Source organism: Rattus norvegicus, chromosome 11, assembly GCF_036323735.1.
Source record: "Rattus norvegicus strain BN/NHsdMcwi chromosome 11, GRCr8, whole genome shotgun sequence".
NCBI classification, from domain to species: Eukaryota; Metazoa; Chordata; class Mammalia; order Rodentia; family Muridae; genus Rattus; species Rattus norvegicus.
Window position 1 is genome coordinate 94,668,381 of NC_086029.1, and position 21,189 is coordinate 94,689,569.

General features: G+C 39.6%; 1 protein-coding gene across 8 annotated transcripts in view; it reads left to right on the forward strand.

Moving 5' to 3' along the window:
* Positions 1 to 21,189, forward strand: part of Lamp3 (lysosomal-associated membrane protein 3) — a 68,635-nt gene that overhangs the window by 10,564 nt on the left and 36,882 nt on the right. Inside the window, exon 6 of one of the 8 annotated variants that reach the window (XM_063270467.1) lies at positions 13,852 to 13,964. The exons of the other annotated variants lie outside the window; for them this stretch is intronic. The gene's annotated coding sequence lies outside the window, so the exon portion shown is untranslated. The remainder of the gene's footprint in view (positions 1 to 13,851; positions 13,965 to 21,189) is intronic. 8 annotated transcript variants of the gene reach the window in all.

A 21,189-nucleotide genomic window follows, 5' to 3' on the forward strand; every position in this document is an offset into this window, starting at 1 on the left:
GGGAGACTTAAAGTTACAGCAGCAGCCCCTAATGTACACTTTGTTCTTTTGAAGATTTTTATCAAAGAATTCAAGACATGCCATACATGAGTACGTTGTTTTACAAGCATTCCTGAATATGAAGTAAAATTAAACAATGTACTATATTTAATGCAAGAATACAACATACAGTTAATACATGTAACTTCTTGATATGAAAAATTAAAATCTCCAGTAGACTTTAATTAAGGCAAAGGTACGCAAGCAGAAATATTATATTTCTCATATGTTGTAAAACTGTAATTAAAAGCAGATTGAGCAGTCCCAGTAAATGAGTCATAGCTTGAATGGGCAGCCCTTTGTCAAGAGAACCGTCATTATCTACACCTCACTGCCGCTTTCATCGTCAGCCTCACGGCGTCTCTGAATCCACTGCTCTCACATTCAGTGTTGTCCATCCTGAAATGACACAAGACCCTTCCCCTTGAACTAATAACATTTCCTTTTGCCATTCTGCAGCAGCAGCTGTCTTAAACCAGACCTTTTGCAGATGAAAATTTTACGTATTTGATTCTGAATCAAAATGTTTTTTCTGCCTTAGAAAGTATATCACCTTAAGGTAAATTAAGGAAATAAGGTATTAAAGCTTGATGAATAGGTGTTCCAGGTGAAGCTTGCATTTGCTTACAGAGAAACATAAAAGGTTCATCTATTTTTCTCCTTTGCCAGTTTTTAATTTGTTTTAAAGTGAGCTCTTTCTACTATTACTGTCCTTGAGGATTATACTCTATTTCTGTTACATGTTTAATTTCAAAATACATACAAAATTACTTAAATTTATAAGGTTTATAAGCTGGACCATTATCTGCTTTAATAACCATAGGGACTCCCTTACTAGCAAAAGCTTCAGTTAAGTGTGGAATTACATGATTAGCAGTTTCTCCAGTAAGTGGTGTACCCTTTATAAATGTAGAAAATGTGTTAATAGATACGTGCACATAACAATATCTTCCAAATTCAGGTACATGCGTAATGTCAATCTGCCAACTCTCATTTGCTTGTCCCCTCTGAGGATCAACTCCTTGTAGAACCATGAGAACATGTGTCGGTTTACAAATTGTACAATGTGAAATAATAGCCTTAGCTTGTTGATAAGAAATTTTATATTGTTTATGTAATCTGTTAACATCGTATATAAAGCATTATGCTCATCTTATCCAGAAACAAAATGAACCAAATAATCCACACATTCATTTCCTTTAGATATGAACGCAGGCAATTTATATGAGATCTAATAACATATATCCTACCATTACGAGTTCTTAATTCAGTTTGCAGCTGCAGAAAAGTGTTCTCAAAGGCTCTTTATAATTAGAAATAAAATAACTGAAGTATAAATCTATTTTTCAATCTCTACAATGTATCGAGTCTACCTCTAAATTAATATCTTATGGACACTCTTGTTACAGCATATAGCTCATTTTGCTGAACAGAAATATGTTTAGTCTGAAAATTTGATAATCAGAAGGAGTCCAGAAAGCACTTTTAGTTTCTGACCCATCTGCAGAAATTGTAAGAGCATCTGATAATGATTCTTGAATTATAATATCATTTATCACAAATTCACTTTTCTTTAAGAAGTCCAATAATTTACTTTTTGACAAATGATATTTAAATTGACCCATGAAATTTATTAAAGTTATCGGTGATGATTTACTTATAGCATACAAATACTGTACTTTATTTTTAGTTAAAGGAAATATAATAGAAGCACAATCATACCCACTTATTTGTATGCATCTTTGACAACCCATTTGTATCAATAAAGATAGCATATCTTCAAAAATAGTTAAAGCTTTAGAAAAAGTATTCCTAGTATAAAGCCATTCTAAAGGATGATCTTTTTGAGCCAATATTCCAGTTGGATACTGAAAAGTATTTAATATAAGCACATCAACAGGGACATCAGTAAGGAAAGAGCTCAAAAGGCTTTCCTTAAAACGATTTTCAACTATTTGTAATTCTTGTTTTGCTTCTAAGATTAGTTCCCTTTTACTTTCAGGGGCAGGATCTCCCTGCAATGTCATAAATAAATTATGTAGCTGATAAGTAGGTATCCCTAAAGATGGACACAACCAATTAATATTTCCAAATAATTTTTGAAAACATTAAATGTTTTCCAGCAATCTGGTCTTAGCTGCCTATTTTTGTGGAAGTACCTATTGTCTAGCTACAGCATTTCCCAAATAATTAACAAGCTGTTCGTTTTGAATCTTCTCAGAACCTATTATCAATCCAAATGGCTTAAACACTTGTGATAAAACTTGCAAAATATTTTCTAACTCTACCATACTAGGTATTCCATATAGCTTTTTGCTACCCTGCCTAAGCTTTGGGAATGGGCTGCGCTACTGGTCCCCACCCAGTTTCCCTGAATCCATGGATAAAAGACACACAGAGTTGTTCATTTTCAACTTGGCTTCTAGGCACAATTGCTGGGTGCTACTATGCTAAAAGCATGCTCTTAATAATGTTTTTATCTCTGCTTCTCCCACCTATCCTGAACTTCAGTTTAATTACATTCCCAACCAGTCACCTGTAGTAGCAGCCACAGGCCAACACTCTGCCTGAGAGCTCACATGTTTGGTCAACTTTACTCCATCAAAAGCCTGATGAACTCTCTTCTCCTCCCTCGCACCTCCCCTCTCTTCCAGGGAGCCGGAAGTCCTGCCTGTACCTTTGGCCCAGCAATTGTCCTATGGCTTTCTTCACTGACAGATCAAGAGCCAATTGGGAACAGGACCTTAGCATCAGCACCGCCCCTACAAATAGGTCCTGCAAAAAGAATATCATCCATATAATGAGAAATATAGAAATGAGGATAACACTGTCTAATAGGATGTCAAGCCTCATCTACATAAATCTGACATATAGTAGGGGGATTCATCATTTCCTGTGGGAGTACTTCCCACAGAATTTTTATAGGCTCTGTCTATAGAGTATCAAAAAAGTTAAATGAACACCGTATTGTTGCAAGACCCAGAAACATTCATTTGCCCAATCATCAACATAGGAGGCAAGGGTACATAAGCCATTACAAAATTTAACAAGAGACATAGAGTTGTTCTTTAGAACATATGCTCAGTGTGTTCCTTTTTAACCTCGCATTATAGCCTGTAAAGTGGGATAATGGACTTCAAATCTCTTTTCTATATCTGCTTCCTGCTAACAAAAGAACATTGCAAAATGTCTCAGGGAGGTTTAAATGCTACTCAAAGGCTGGACAGTGGAACACACACACACACACACACACACACACACACACACACACACACACACACATATATATATATATATATATATATATATATATATATATAATCTGATTAGCTGATCCAGATGAAAGACAAGGAGAAATCATATCAGCTGAACTAGTTAACGTCAGCCTTCAGCAACTCCAGAGTTGAGCAGCGCCACAGGTGATCCCTGGATGGAGATTGTCAGCCAGGTGAAATCTGCTGAGACAAATACGGCCTAGGAACAGAAATTAAAATTGTCTAGCAATTGTGGAAGGCAAGAAATCCTAAGACCAAGGAAAAAGTGTCATATTCAAGAACAGGCAGATATGCCTATCTGGAATCCATTTGATCTATGACAGGTGAATCCAAGTTTCAGGGCTCTTAATTTCTTGAAACTAATGTCTAGCTCCAAAATTTTAGTTTACAAAGAATATACATTAGCATTTATTATTGTATTGAAATCCCTATTTTAGAAATTTAGTTAACAGATATCTCTTATATACCTATAAACATACAGTTTGAACAGAGAATTTTTTTTGCATGATGAGAAGAATCTTTAAGTTTATATTCAGAAAACAACCAAAGAGAAATTAAAATCTTGACTTTGTGGCTGAATTGTAAATTACCAATGTTCTATTAACTTACCAGAACTCCATTAATCAATGTTAAAATCCTTGAACTTTGAAATAACGATAGCATGTATAGGAAACAATTTTCAGAGCTCCATAGGCTCATTCCATAACTCCCTATCCTGTGGACAAGAAAAATTATGATTATAACTCCTGTTTAATTTGTATTTTAACATATATGAATTTTGTTCAAAGCGTATCATTAATATTTAATGTGTATAATTTTTATTCACTGTATATAATGTATACACTAATGTATATAGATCACATTCAGTGTTATCATCTATATTAAATGCATATAGTGTGCACTTAAAGTATTTAATTAATACTTAATGCATATGACTTATATTTACTGTGTATAATATATAAAGGTATATAAATTATATTCAATGAATACAATTTATATTTAATTTGTATATATTATATTTGTTTATATAATTAAATTGGAGGCCATCTGCATGAAAACCAGAGCTGTGAATCTGCAATGCTGTGCTGTCCTTTTGAGCTTACCGTGTTGCTCCCTTACAGGAGCATGGCCTTTTCTCTCCCTGCTTCCCACAGCTTTCCTAGCCTCTGCCCCTCCAGGGCTCAGAGAGTGCTCAGGCAGTGAGCTTGGAACAGCAGAGCCTGTTGGAGACCACAGGAGTAGCCTGTGACCTCCATTGCAGTTGTATGCCTCTGTGTGCAACTCCAGAACAGCTTACTTTCAGTTTCTATCCCTTTCACCAAAGTTTCTCTGATAGGTGTCTCCTTTCTGAAACTCCATTTCTCTCTCCTTGCTAACTTGAAGTCTTACTTTAACCTTTCTCAAGGTTGTTAAATTTATTGTGCCTTCCTGATATTCCTTTATATGAGCTCCTTTATTTGTATTGTCTGTACTTGGTCCTGCCAGTACCAGTAAGGCTGTTTATTGGAAGGTTAGTAAAAATATGTGAAAAAAAAAAAACACCCCAGGTATAGGAACGTTGCTTTGTGAACACCAGCCCAAGGCAAGTATACATCTCATAGCCTAAAATACTACCAAAACGAAGGACCAAATTAACACAAACTTTATTGGAATTTTCTCCCCTTACCATAGAAAAGGTTTTTTTTTCTACATTCCTTTTTATAATTTGTCAATTTTCAATATCTATACTGAACGCTTACTGATAATTTTTTAAAGATTCTAAAAACTTCCTTGCTTATTCTATGATTAAAAATGCTAGCTTCTTTCCTCTTCAACTCTGTGTTTTATTAAATGTTATAACTCCGTGAACATAACTCTTTCTTACCATCCTGTGCTGAGAACTTAACTCTTTCTTAACTCTTTACCACTTGTACTTTAATAAATAAGTTCTAATACTGCTAATTAACACTTACTGTTGAGTAGTTAGAAATTAAATAAAAGGATTGATTGCTGGTGCTGCTTTAAAGGAAAGGAAAAAAATTAAGATGCTTTGTATAGATAAATATACAGTCGTTTACACATTCAAACATTCATACACTTGCATTCTCTCATTGGCTGGCCACGATTGATCAGCTCCACAGATATTCATGCATATTTACATACATACTCATGTACCTATACATGTGCTTCAGAAGAGAAATCATGCATGCTGCAGAAAAGAAATATTAGGGATACTTTGCCATTTTGCCCCGTAATAAAGAAGGATTTTTGGTAAGCGCCTTGCACAATGAGTTTTAAAAAAAAATTTTTTTTTATTAGATGTATTTCTTTACTTACATTTCAAATGGTATTCCCTTTCCCGGTTTCCTGTCCATAAGCCTGTATCCCCACCCCCTCCCCATACGGGTATTCCCCCCATCCACCTCCCTTACCACCCCTCTCCCCCACATTCCCCTGCACTGGGGGTCCACCCTTGGCAGGACCAAGGGTTTCCCCTTCCACTGGTGCCCCAACAAGGCTATTCTCTGCTACATACGCAGTTGTAGCCCTGGGTCAGACCATGTATAGTCTTTCGGTAGTGGTTTAGTCCCTGGAAGCTCTGGCTGGCTGGCATTGTTGTTCTTATGGGGTTACAACAAGTTTTTAAGCAAAAAAGAGTCACTCGTTTATAACAAGGTTTACTCACCAAAGTTTCTGGTCCTCCTGCAAAACTTCCTTACTTGAGTCCCCTGCAATTGGGCAGTCCTTGTCAATGTCTAGTGCATTGTGGTCCCAAGGGTATAGCTGCATCAACAGGACACAGTGGGGTACACAGCCATAGTCAGCCAATGTACACTTCATTCGACGTCTTAGCATCGTTTATACAGAAGGCAGAATAAAGGTTTCCAACTGTTTCCAGTTTACACCAGGTGCTATTTACCTAGCAATAGCTTATCTTGGTTCAAAGTAACTGGAACTTTATTGCTGACTGAGAAATCTGTCAGCAGTCCAACTCTCAGATGTGTTGCTTCTTATAACAAAAAACTAAGTTACTTTCTCATGAGAGAGGGAACACAGAGGCCCCTTCCTCAGTTTGCAGCTTACCTTGCAGAATTCCAGGATTCTCTGCTTGAGAAAGTATATCTCCTTGGTCTCAGTCTGTTGAGAGTGATAAAGACCTTAGGTTGCCTAAATTCTAGGAAGCTGGGAGTAGTCTCCTCATGCCATTTCTCTACAACATACCATAATTGTTCTTCTGGATCTGAGTTACCTCATGTAGGATGATGTTTTCCCTAGTTCCATCCATTTGCATGTAAATTTCATGTTGTTATCTTTTTTATTATTATGAAGAGTGCTTTATATTTAATTGTGTATATGTGACATTAGCATCAATTTCTATACAATACTCTTTTGTGTTAAATTTTTCTTTTTTTTTATTGGATATTTTCTTTATTTACATTTCAAATGCTATCCCCTTTCCAGGTTCCCACTTCAGAAATCCCCTATCCCACGCCCCCTCCCCCTGCTTCTGTGAGGGAACAACCCCACACACCCACCCACTCCCTCTCGCCTCCCTATCCTGGTATTCCCCTACACCTCGCCATCAAGACATCACAGGACCAAGGGCTCCTCCTCCCATTGATGCCCGACAAGGCCATCCTCTGCTATATATACCACTGGAGCCAAGGATCACTCCATGTCTACTCATTGGTTGGAGGTTTAGTCCCTGGGACTTCAGGGTAGGGGGTCTGGTTGGTTGATATTGTTGTTCTTCCTATGGATTTGCAAACCCCATCAGCTTCTTCAGTCCGTTCTCTAATTCCTCCATTGGGGACCCCATTCTCAGTCCAAAGTTGGCTGCAAGCATCTGCCTCTGTATTTTCATGCTCTGCAGAGCCTTTCAGGAGGCAGCTACATCAGGCTCCTGTCAGCATGCACTTCTTGGCATCTGCAATATTGTCTGGGTTTGGTGTCTGTACAGGGGATGGATTGCCAGGTGGGGCCTTTCCTTCAGTCTCTGCTCTACACTTTGTCTCCTTATTTCCTTCTGTGAGTATTTTATTCCCCCCTCCAAGAAGTATTGAAACATCTGCACTTTGGTTGTCCCTCTTCTTGAGCTTCATGTTGTCTGTGGATTGTTTCTTGGGTATTCTGGGATTGTGGGCTAATATCCACTTATCAGTGAGTGTATGCTATGTGTGTTCCTTCGTGATCGGGTTACCTCACTCAGGATAATATTTTCTAGATCCATCTATTTGCCTAAGAATTCCATGAAGTCATTGTTTTTTAATAGCTTAGTAGTACTCCACTGTGTAAATGTACCACATTTTCTGTATCCATTCCTCTGTTGAAGGGCAACTGAGTTCTTTTCAGCTTCTGGCTATTATAAATAAGGCTGCTAAGAACATAGTGGAGCACGTGTCCTTGTTATAGGTGGGAGCATCTTCTTTGGTACATGCCCAGGAGTAGTATAGTTGTGTCCTTAGGCACTACTTTGTCCAATTTTCTGAGGAACCTCCAGACTGATTACCAGGATGGTTGTATCAGTTTGCAATCCCACCAACAACAGAGGAGTGTTCCTCTCTCTTCACATTCTCACCAGCATCTGCTGTCACCTGAGTTTTTGATCTTAGCTATTTTGATTGGTGTGAGGTGGAATCTCAGGGTTGTTTTGATTTGCATCTCCCCAATGACTGTAGATGTTGAACATTTCTTTAGGTGCTTCTTGGCCATTTGATGATATTCCTCAGTTGAGAATTCTCTGTTTAGTTCTGTACCCCATTTTTAATAAGGTTATTTGATTCTCTGGAGTCTAACTTCTTTGTATATATTGGATATTAGCCCTTTATGTAGAGTTGGTAAAGATCTTTTCCAATCTGTTGGTTGCCATTTTGTCCTAATGGCAGTGTCCTTTGCCTTACAGAAGCTTTGCAATTTTATGAGGTCCCATTTATCAATTCTTGATCTTAGAGCATAAGCCATTAGTGTTCTGTTCAGGAAATTTGTCCCTGTGCCCATGTGTTCGAGGCTCTTTCCCACTTTTTCTTCTATTAGTTTGAGTGTATGTGGTTTTATGTGGAGGTCTTTGATCCACTTGGACTTGAGCTTTGTACAAGGAGATAAGAATGGGTCAATTTGCATTCTTCTATATGCTGACCTCCAGTTGAAAGAGCACCATTTGTTGAAAATGCTTTCTTTTTTCCACTGGATGCCTTCAGCTCTTTTGTCAAAGATCAAGTGAGCATAGGTGTGTCGTTCATTTCTGGATCTTCAATCCTATTCCATTGATCTACCTGCCTGTCTCTATACCAATACCATACAGTTTTTATCACTGTTGCTCTGTAATACAGCTTGAGGTCAGGGATGGTGATTCCCCCAGCAGTTCTTTTATTGTTGAGAATAGTTTTCTCTATCCTGGGTTTTTTGTTATTCCAAATGAGTCTGCAAATTGCTTTTTCTAATTCTATGAAGAATTGGGTTGGAATTTTGATAGGGATTACATTGACTCTGTAGATTGCTTTTGGCAAGATGGCCATTTTTACTATGTTAATCCTGCCAATCTACGAGCATGGGAGATCTTTCTGTCTTCTGAGATCTTCTTTGATTTCTGTCTATTGTGTGTAGATTTTGCCTTTGTCAGGAGAGAAATTCTGCCCACAATTAACCAGTAGTACAGGGGAAAATGCAGTCCCTCCAAGCAGGTAGCATAGTAGTTAAAAGCTGCCTACTTCCTATAGGCAGGTATTAGTGGAAGTTTACTTTGAAGATAATATATTATAGTCTGCAGGAGGCTCATATTCTCTCATGTGGGCTCAGTGGGAATTTTGGGTTGATTTCCTGACATGACAGATTAGAGAGACCTTAGAATAGGCTCATACAGTGTTCTAGTTTATTTAATTTGTTTTATATTGTTTTAATTTTCAAAATGGGTGTGATTTTGAGTTTTGTGATAATATTATGTCTCTTGGAGAGAATCTCCAACTATTCTAGCTGCTGACTGAAGAATGCACTTATTTGGGAAAAAAGTCTTGTCTTTGCCTTTTTTAGAAAAGGTGATTAGGCTTGGGACACCTTCCAAAGCTCTGTGGATCAGATTTGATAGAAGGAGGACCACCTGAAGAACTATATTCAAGGAAATAAAACAAAAAAGTACAAGATTTCATCCTAACCAGCCTGTACACCCTTCACAGAGTGACACAATCCACACAGACATCTTGATGATACTAAAATTTTGTTTTGAGAATTACTCAATTCCCTCACCTGTTTGGTTGTGTTTTCCTGTAATTCTTTAAGGGACTTTTGTGTTTCCTCTTTAAGGGCTCCTACCTGTTTACCTGTGTTGCCCTGTATTTCTTTAAGGGCGTTATCTATGTCTTTCTCGATGTTTTCTAATATCATCGTGAGATACGATTTTAAACGAGACTCTTGCTTTTTTGGTGTGTTGGGGGTATGCAGGATTTTCTGTGTTGGTAGAACTGGGTTCTGATGATGCCAGGTAGCCTTGGTTTCTTGTTGCTTAGGTTCTTGCACTCGACTCTCACCATCTGGCTATCACTAGTGTTGGCTGGTCTTACTGTCTCAGACAATGGCTTGACCCTCCTGTAAGCCTGTGTGTTAGCACTCCTGGGAGACCACTTCTCTCCCGGTGGTTTGGGTACAGAGAGCTGTGGTACAGGGTCAGCTTCGGCCATAGGCAGAAACTCGAAGGATCCTGTCCCAGACTGCTCCCTGGTTCCTGTGTCCTGAGAGCTCCTGGCTGGTCTCCCTGAGCAGAAATGTTGGTCTTACTTGTGCTCTCAGGTATGTCAGCATTCCTGGGAGACCACCTCTCTCCCTGCAGGATCCAGAAACAGACAGAAACCAGAAGCTTTCCTTTTCTGAACAGTATTTTGTCTGTGGATGAAATAGGCAATGGTTACTCTGCCACAATGTCTTACCTCAGTTGGAGGTAGAGATGCTCAATTTCTTCTTAAGCCTTAAGGCTCCTTAAGCCTTTCTTAAGTTAGGATAGATAAGACTGTGTTCTATTTAATTGAAAAAAAAGATGGACTAGGTGTTAGGTATATCTTATATTTTATAAATTACAGAATGGTAATAGTTGTGCTCAGCTTACATTTGAGAGAAAAGTCCCTTTTTAATTAGAAAGGGTGAAATGTGGATTGATGTCTATATGCAGGTGAGGGCAGGCACAAGATAAGGCAAGGCCTGTGCTTGAGCAGTGGAAAAGTAAGGTGAGCACAGAGTTTTGGAGAGGAGAGGAGAGGAGAGGAGAGGAGAGGAGAGGAGAGGAGAGGAGAGAGAGAGAGAGAGAGAGAGAGAGAGAGAGAGAGAGAGAGAGAGAGAGGAAGGAAAGGGAAGGGAAGGGAAGGGAAGAGAAGAGAAGAGAAGAGAAGAGAAGAGAAGAGAAGAGAAGAGAAGAGAAGAGAAGAGAGAAGGAAAGAAGAACCAGAAAGAAGTTTCCCACTATTATTGTGTGAGGTACAATGTGTGCTTTGTTTGAGCTTTAGTAAGGTTTCTTTTATGAATGTGGTTGTCCTTGCATTTGGAGCATAGATATTTAGAATTGAAAGTTCAACTTGGTAGATTTTTTTTCCTTTGACAAATATGAAGTGCGTTTCCTTTTTTTTTTTTTTTTGATAACTTTTGGTTGAAAGCTGATTTTATTCGATATTAGAATGGCTACTCCAGCTTCTTTCTTGGGACCATTTGCGTGGAAACTTTTTTCCAGCCTTTTACTTTGAGGTAATGTCTGTCTTTGTCACTGAGGTGCATTTTCTGTATATAGCAAAATGCTGGGCTCTGTTTATGTATCCAGTCAGTTAGCCTATGTCTTTTTACTGGGTAATTGAGTCCATTGATGTTAAGAGATATTAAGGAAAAGCTATTATTGCTTCCTTGGGACCCAGTTACTCCGGATGTTGGGACAGATGTTGGGGCCTCCTCACCTGTGATCCTGGCCATGTTAGAGCACCTGGGAGTTGAGCTTCCTCTGGGTCTTGTGGTACTGGGCATGGAGCCAGTGCCCAAGGTCTGCTTAGGACACTGGTTCAGACCAGAAGGAACCCATGACACTGACTGGATGGGGGTTCCTGTGTCCCTGGATCCTGGGGGGTCCCAGTTTCTCCAGGGCAGATTTTGTGGCCTCCTCACCTGTGATCCTGGGCATCGATGTTATTTTTTTCAATAGCTGAATAATATTTCATTGTGTAAATGTACTATGTTTTCTTTATCCAGTCTTCAGTTGAAGAGAAATCTAGGTTTTCAGTTTCTGGATATTATGAAAAAAACTACAATGAACATGGTTGAGCAAGTGTCCTTGTGGTAGGATGTAGTGTCCTTTGGGTATATACCCAAGAATGGTATAGCTGGAACCTGAGGTAGATCAATTCCCAACTTTCTAAGAAGCCATTGCATTGGTTTCTAAAGTGGTTGTTCAGGTTTGCACTCCTACCAGCAATGGAGGAGTGATCCCCTTGCTCCACATCTTTGCCAGCATGATTTATCTCTTGTGTTTTGATCTTAGCCATTCGGACAGGTGTCATATTGAATCCCAAAGTAGTTTTTATTTGCATTTCTCTGATGGCCAATGATGTTGAACTTTTTTTTTTTTTTTTAGTGTTTTTCTGTTATCAGAGATTCCTCTGTTGAGGATTCTGTTTAGATCTGTAACCCATATTTTAATGGGGTTGTTTGGTTTCTTGGTATCTATCTATCCCACATCATATTCAATCTTTCTACTTGGACCAACACCCCCCCCCCCCCATTTCCAGCTTGGGAAAAGAAGCATATCCTTTGTACCAGGCCAACCTCTCGCTCCCAACTAATTTCATTCCATCCAAGTAATTTCCAGACTCTAGATGGAGCCCACCCCTGCCCTTCTCTTCTCTCTGACCCTATGTCTTCTGTAACAAACTCAGAGCTAACAAAGTAACAAAGAAAGTCCACATGCCCAGATCGCATCACAGAAATACCAACACTATGAAATACCAAGTCAAGTATCTCTTCTCCAAAAAATACCTGTCCCAGAGAATTTTTTACCAATGAGAATTATGTAGATGGACACCAGAGTACAGAACTTAAAAGAGCAATGATGAATTGTGTAGTATCAGCATTTCTAATAAATTCCAGGAGTTGCTTCCCACATCAATGTTATTTTTTCTCACGCAGCCTTTATATTTTAATATGCCATATGCAATGCCCAGTAGCTGGGCATCTGCCTTGCCTCCATGCTGCTAGAAGCTATCTCCCACTGACGATCTCTTAACCTTATTTTGCACTTCCAAGCACAATTTAAAACAAATGTCTAGCCAGGCATGTCCTATAGAGTTGAACACATACCCAGCTGGTAGCAAATGTGGTTACATAGTTATGCAAGGTGAGAGACAGAATTAAACAATACCTTTTTAATGGATATTTTTTCTTTACATTTCAAATGTTATTCCCTTTCCCAGTTTCCCATCTGTAAACCCTCCTTTCCTATCCCCCCTCTCCCTTCTTCTATGACGGTAAATAATACTTTTCATTGTACCAAGCAACCCTTCCTGGCATGTACCAATCAATTTCTGATATCATCTATCTAAGAACCATTTTCAGTTCTCTATTGATCAGACATAACTTCTCCATTTTCTAAGGTTTTTTTTTTTTTTTTTTTTTGATCAGACTTAGCTTTCTCATTTTAGGTCTCTGTGGACCAAACATAGCTTTCTCAGAACAGTTGTGCAAACTAGACCCACCACTCTCCAGAACTGCCACAGGCTTACTCAGTGTGACTGCAGCTGTTTCTTTAGGGACATGATTACATGTCCCCAAAATACCCAGGATTAATGGTCATACCAGGAGGATCAATATGGGCAGAAAGAGGAGAGGAGAGTTTTACTCCTCAAAAGAGTATTGAGAAAAACAGAATCATCCACAGAGCTTTCAGCTTATGAGATCCTTGTCTTGCCATGACTGAAATAGTGAAACAAAATTTGCATAGTGAAAGCAAGGAGAGCTGTAGCACACATGGTGGTTTAGGTAATAACCATGGAGGCCACCAAATCTACCTCAGGTCCTTGCAAGTGAAAAGGATTTTCCAGAGACCTTGCCAAAGTAGAACTCCATCAGTGAAGTAGTACATGCTATTCTCCTGCAAATGTTGCATAGCAGCTGCCAAAACAAAGACAAGGACAAAAGCAGATCCATCCTTCTAAACCCAATCCAAACCAAATGAAACCAAACCAAAATGACCCCACCAATTCCCCCAAACCTCCAAACTGAACCAAACCAAACCAAACCAAACCAAACCAAACCCCCAAATCTTACATCATCCAAAAGAATTGCAAAACATGCAATTAGGGAAAATCAAATTAAAACAGTATTTCCTCAGTGTCTGCTATTTTTGTTATTCCTTCATATCTTATTCGTTAATTTGGATCTTCTCCACTCACCTTTTAATTAGTTTGAATAAAAGTTTATTTTATTGCTTTTCTCAAAGAACCAACTTTTTGTTCCATTGATTCTTTGTAATTTTTGGTATGATATCTTTCTATTTTATTGTTTTCAGCCCTAACTCTTTTTGTTTTTGTTTGGTTTAAAGTCTAGTTTGTTGGATACTAAAATGACTACGCCAACTTTTCTCTTGGGTCCATTTACTTGGAGTATCCTTTTTCGTACTTTTACCCTGAGGTGATATCTGTCCTTGAAGATAAGGTATGTTTCCTGGATACGGCATATTGCACCTGCTTTATTATTGTTATTATTTTTACTGGATATTTCATGAACTTACATTTTAAATGTTACCCTTTCCCCTCTCTCCCATGCCCTCCTCCTGCTTCTGTGAAAGTGCTCCCACTCCTACCATAATGCCCTGGCATTCCCCTACACGGGGGGAAACCAGCCTTCACAGGACCAAAGGCTTTTCCTCATATTGATACCAGACAATGCCATTCTCTGCTAAAGATATGCCACTAAAGCCATGGGTCCCTCCATGTGTACTCACTGGTTGGTGGTTTAGTCTATGGGAACTCTGGGGAGGGATTTGTTGATATTGTTGTTCTTCCTATGGGGTTGCAAATCCCTTCAGCTCCTTCAGTCCTTTCTCAAATTCCTCCATTGCAGTCCCTGTCCTCAGTCCGAGGGTTACCTGCAAGCATCCTCATCTGTATCAGTAAGGCTCTGGCAGAGCCTCTCAGGAGATGTCCATATCTGGCTACTGTCAGCAAGCACTTCTTGGCACCAGCAATAGTGACTGAGTTTGCTGGCTGCATGGGGATGGATCCCCAGTGGGTCAGTCTCTGGACGACCTTTCTTTCAGTTCCTGCTCCACTCTTTATCCCTGTATTTACTTCTGTGAGTATTTTGTTCTTAAACAACCAGCTCCTGGTTTTGTTGATTCTTTGTATAGTCCTCTTTGTTTCTATTTGGTTGATTTCAGCTCTGAGTTTGATTATTTCCTGCCTTCTACTCCTCTTGGGTGAATTTGCTTCTTCTTCTTCTTCTTTTTTTTTTTTAGAGCTTTCAGGTGTGCTGTCAAGCTACTAGTGTATGCTCTCTCCAGTTTCTTTCTGCAGGCACTCAGAGCTATGAGTTTTCCTCTTAGCACAGCTTTCATTGTATGCCATAATTCTAAAAAAGTTTTTAATTTCTTTCTTTATTTCTTTCTTGGCCAAGTTATCATTGAGTAGAATCTTGTTCAACATCCATGTATGTGGGCTTTCTGTCGTTTTTGTTGTTGTTGAAGACCAGCCGTAATCCATGGTGATCTGAACTCTTTGTATCTATTGAGGCCTCTTTTGTGACTGATTATATGGTTCATTTTGGAGAAGGTGCAGAGAAGGTATACTCCTTTGTTTTAGGATGAAGTGCTCTGTGGATATCTGTTAAATCCATTTGGTTCACAACTTCTGTAAGTTTCACTGTGTCTCCTTTTAGTTTCTGTTTCCATGAGAGTTGTGTGTTGACGTTTCCTACTATCATTGCATGTGGTGCAATGCATGCCTTGAGCTTTAGTAAGTTTCTTTTAAAAATGTGGGTGCTCTTGCCTTTGGACCATAGATGTTCAGAATTAAGAGTTCATCTTGGCAGATTTTTCTTTTGATGAGCATGGAGTGTCACTCCTTATCCTATTTGATAACCTTTGGTTGAAAGTCGGCTTCATTTGATATTAGAATGCCTTCTCCAGCCTGTTTCTTAGGACCACTTGCTTTGAAAAAAAGCCCTTTACTCTGTTTTTGTCACTGAGGTGCGTTTACTGTATATAGCAAAATGCTGGGTCCTCTATGAATTCAGTTAGTTAGTCTGTGTCTTTTTATTGGGGAATTGAATCCATTGATGTTACGAGATATTAAGGAAAAGTGATTCCTATTGTTTTGGTTGTTAGAGGTGGAATTATGTTTGTGTGGCTTCTTTCTGTTGGGCTTGTTGAAAGATGACGACTTTCTTGCTTTTTCTAGAGTGTAGTTTTCCTCCTTGTGTTGAAGTTTGCTCTCTATTATACTTTGTAGGGCTAGATTTGTGTGAAGATATTGTCCATATTTGGGTTTGTCCTGGAATACCTTGGTTTCTCCATCTATGTAAATTGAGAGTTTTGCTGGATACAGTAGCCTGAGCTGGCATTTGTGTTCTCTTGGCATCTGTCCAGGATCTTTTGGCTTTCATAGTCTCTTTTGAGAAATCTGGTGTAATTCTGTTAGGTCTGCCTTTGTATGTTACTTGACCCCTTTCTCTTACTGCTTTTATTTTATTGTAATTTTTATAGGATATTTTTTCATTTACATTTCAAATGTTATTCCCTTTCCTGGTTTCCTGTTCATAGCTCCCTATCCCTTCCACTTCCCCTTCTTCTATAAGGGTGTTTCCCTCCACATCCATGCCCATTTCATGCCCCCCAACATTCCCTTACACTTGGGGTCCGACCTTGGCTTCTTCTTCCTTTGGTGCTCAACAAGGCCATCCTCTGCTACATACGCAGCTGGAGCCATGGTCAGTCCATGTATAGACTTTAAGTAGTGGGTTAGACCCTGGGAGCTCTGGTTGTTGGCATTGTTGTTCTTATGGGGTTACTAGTTCCTTTAGCTCTTTCAATCCTTTCTCTAATTCCTCCAACAGGGGTCCCGTACTCTGTTCAATGGCTTGTAGTTAGAATTCGCCTCTGCCTCTGTATTTGACATGCTCTGGCTATGTCCCTCAGGAGAGAGCTATATCTGGTTCCTGTCAGCATGCACTTCTTAGCTTCATCAATCTTATCTAGCTTTCGTGGCTGTATATTTATGGGTCACATGTGAGGCAGGCTCTGAATGGCTGTTCCTTCAGTCTCTGCTCCAAAGTTTGCCTCCATATTCCCTACTCTGAATATTTTTGTTTCCCCTTTTAAGAAGGACTGGGGCTGGGGATTTAGCTCAGTGGTAGAGTGCTTACCTAGGAAGCGCAAGGCCCTGGGTTCGGTCCCCAGCTCCAAAAAAAAAAGAACAACAACAACAAAAAAAGATTGAAATAAGAAGGACTGAAGCATCTGCACTTTGGTTGTCCTTCTTCTTGAGCTTCAAGTGGTCTGCTGTTGCTGCTGCTGCTGCTGCTCCTCCTCCTCCTTTTCCTCCTCCTCCTCCTCCCCCTCCTCCTCTTCCTCCTCCTCCACCTTCTTTTTTTCCTACCATTTGTAGATTCTGTCTTTTCCTGTTGTGCCAGATTTCCTGGCTGTTTTGTGTCCCCTCCTCCCTTTCTGTATGTAAGCATTAAAATGGTTCTCTTGACCAGTTTATTTCCTTAAGAGGTCTAGGGAGCATGGCTGTATTGATTCTCTTTTTATACTTGTCACAATCTGTCCTCTGAGAAATTCATGGCTTCTCTAATCAAGGGTACAGATGACTCACCAGAACTGTAGGGTCCTGCAAGAGATATCTCCTAGGCCTGTGGAACCTAGTTGACTTATAAATATGGGCCAACTCTTGATATCTATGCACGTATTAGTATAGGTCTCTATGCAAGGTTATTAAGCACCCAAGGTCAATTATATCACCATGAAAGAACAATTCTTGCTTTTAAAATGTAGGCATTGCATTCTACTTAGGTAAAGTTTGACAGAGATGTTTTCTTAAAAAAGATAAAGCATAATTTAAGACTTTGTCTCTTAATTTGAAACACATTTAGTAGAGAGTAAAACAACTATTTTGTTAAAAAAATAAAACCTTTGTACTGTAAGCAAATTAATTACATAAGGAAACCTGGAACTACAGGGCTGGGTTACCTTCCCAATGTGCAGACTCTTGAAATAGCAGAACCTAGAGGATCACCTACAGATGAGGGCAGCAATCTATGAAGGTGAGGCTGCACCATTGGCCAGGGCCTTGTACAGCCCAAAAGTCCATTTTCCCCCCAAGCAATAGGGATTTTTTTAAAAGACCACATACAGAATCAGAGTGGAAACAATGATTAATTAAATAACTTCTTGACTAAGAGTCTTTAACTATTTACCCCTAAATTTTACACCTAGAATTTACACCTAATTTTTTCTAGTTATATTATAAACTAGACAATCTCTACAATGTAAACAATACAGAGAGATAAGCACATGTAAACACACAACCATGCATGTCGTGGTTTGGTTCTTTGTTACTTTGATAAGACACTGACCAAGAGCAACTCAGGAAGGAAAGAATTTATTTGGTTTTACAGGCTATAGTGCATCATCATGGGAAACCAAGCCAGGAACTCAAAGCAGAAGCCTGGAACAGAAGTTGAGTCAGAGACTGTGGTGATCACTGCTTACTAGAGAAAGCTGGCTTTCTTTCACCTAGCTTCTTTATATAGTTCTGGCCCGTCTACGGTGGTGTGTCACTGCTCACTGTGGGATGGGCCCTCCCACACTGCTTGAGAATCATGAAAATACAGACTTTGCCACCCATAGGTCATAAAGATAGTCCCTCAGTTGAAGGTCTCTCTTTCTAGGTGTTTTAATCATGGAGATTAGCCAGCACAATACACAACAATAGATGTTTTTAAAAATACCAAAGATTTTGTATCACTTATCCGTTTTAAGATAGTAACCCTAAGTCTAATTCTGCAGTTTTAAAAATATGATTTTTAATGTCGAGTAGAAGACTGGGTTTTAAAGACATGAAGCCTAACCTGGTTACTGATAAGAGTTTATGCCGTGCAGAAGCCAACAGCATTAATTCTTTCTCTCTAGCTTAGATTAGACAAGGTAAGAATCTTGAGAAACTGGTTTTTGAAATACAATAGGACAGGTAGTTAGACAATGACCTTTGTCTCTTAAGGATAAGAGCTGAAATCTATATAAAAATGTAAGGTTCTAGTTATTATTGCTTTGGGACTTAATAACTGCCTCTGCCATATATGGGGCAATCAAATCTATTACATCACAGGTGCTATTCTTTATTGTTGGTATGGCAGCTCTTAAATATCCACCATGAACGGAAATTAACAGAGATAGTCAACAGACATATATGCCCACGATTTTTGCATATATTAGTGCCTTATAGGAGTTCATATTTAACATTTTATGTTAGGAATATTTCTGAAGTCTTAAGCCTTCAGGTGAGTAGTAGACATTGTTGGGAATTTATTGAAGATTCTAACCCCCATAGTCCTGCATTGCTGCCTGCCTCAGTCCTTCCTGCAAACCTTTTGGGCTCACTAGTGACACCAGCCATGCTCTTTACCATGGATCACATAGCCATCCTCGGTGAGGACCCAGGTAGGCTAGATTCTCTCTTCCCTAATCCATTCTGGTCTCACCCAAATGCAGCCCAAGCTGCACCAAATGAAATATCCTATTTCAGGCTTGTTCCCCTAGAGGTATTTTAGTGCTCCATTCATCCCGTGATGGTTCTAGAGAGCAACTGAGAAGCTGGGCCTTTTTGTTTGTTTGTTTGTTTGTTTTTAGATTTATTTATGTTTATTTCGTGTGTATGTGTGAGTGCCGTCTGTACACCACATGCATGCAGTGCTCAAGGAGGCTGGGATAGGGCATTGGTTCAGAGCCGCAGGCAATTGTGAACCACCGTGCCGATTTTGGAGACTAAACCTGGGTCCTCTGGAATATTAGCCAGTGCTCTTCACCTCTGAGCTATCTCTCCAGTCCCATAGCTTACCCCACCCCCTGCCCCCCGGTGCCCCATTTTTTTTTCTCACAGCATAGGAAAGGGCTCACCTGAATTCTAATTCCATCCATTTGGACAAGCAGGTTCACCTCTTTATGCTTAAATTCTTTTATCACTTATTTTACAGGATGGAGTGAATAGTGTGTAGCCTTGTAAGGTTAAACATGGAGATGCTCTTAGGCTGGTGCCAAACTCTCTGTTAGCATCTGATCCTTAGCCATAGTTATCCACCGGAAGTCAAGATGAGCCCAGGCCTTAAGCGTGACTTTAGAGAAGCTCCTCTGCCACCAATTGAAATGGTGAACTTTAGTTGACATCCTGGAGTTGAACGTTAGGACTGTGCTGAGTTTAAGGGATAGGGAAAAAAATTCCTGGTTTTAAAAAAGAAAATAGTTCACTCATTTAACGTCTCTGTCACTAGGAAGAGCGGTCCTGGAATCAGCACAATCTACCGTGGTGATATTCTGCCACCTAGTGGTCAGTGAGAGAAAAGGCACAGTTTTGTCTTCAAATTTTAACCAAAAACATTTATTTTGTTAAGGCTACTTTAAATTCACCGACAGATTTTTTTGGTAAATTTTACTCGACATGTTTAGTCAGAATTACACGTTAGAATTATATGATTGTTAAAACTACCTTCCCTAAACCATGCCGGGTTTATGTGGTGTGAGCAATAGTATTTGTGTGTAAAGGTCTGTGGTTCACTTTTCTCATCCTCTCACTCAACCCCAATTAACAGTCTACTTGGTCAGCCACAGAGCGTGGAATTGCTTTCAAGACTCAGACATTATTGTTTTCGCCAGCTGCTGGCTTCAGGACGGTCATTCTCCACATATCATCGTGAGAATGTCCCTGTCCTTTAAAAGTTTGTGTTACTAACACAAACAAACAAAATAAAACAAAACAAAAACCCCCATAAACCACCAACCATCAACAACAACCTGTCAAGCCTCTCCTCTGCCACATGTGGTGTGTGTGTGTGTGTGTGTGTGTGTGTGTGTGTGTGTATGTTTTAGTTTAAAACCATTTGCTACTTTTATAACTGATTTCTTATCCTGAGTACATATGAGGATGAAGCATGGCAAATAAATCTTACCCCAAAATAATATGCTGACACACTGGAAGGACCAGAGCTGCCCCCAAAGAGCCTTGCTTCAGTTTTCTTGTGGTGATTACTAGCCACAATTGTCACAAGTCTTATTTATTGAATTTCTATAATGAACAGGGATCTCATTTTTCTGAATTACAGCTAATCTTACCAGCATTGTAAAGTAGGAATTATCCTGATTTTAGAGTCTTTTTTTTTTACAAAGAAAATGCATACTCAAAGAGAGTAAATGACGTCTCTATGATCACACAGAGAGTGAGTGGCAGTGAGACTCAAACCCAGGTCTGCTGACTTCTAGCACTGAATAGTGGCCTCCCCTCTGCTCACGGTCATGTATCCTGGTGACTGGGAAGAATCCGTCTGAGACTGTGCCTTCGGTGTTGCTAAAGCTTTCATATCCAAGAGAGGGCAGTAGAACCTGTGTCAGTGAAGCCAGGAGAGGACTAAACATGCAGGTGACTTAAGATACAGCAAAGGCAGAGTAGGAAGGAGTAGGGGCAGGACAAGGGAGGGACCGCTGTGCAGGGGCCAGGACCCACTTAGGATCTTTAACCTGATGATCAATAACTGTTATGGGCTAGATGTCTATGTGCTACACCTTTCTCCCTACTTGAACTGCAGGGTGCTCTCCAAGATTCACAGGCTCTGAGAATTCTGTGTTTTCCAGGAGCCATGGTGAGACCAGGTAACTAGAGTACTGACTCTGTAC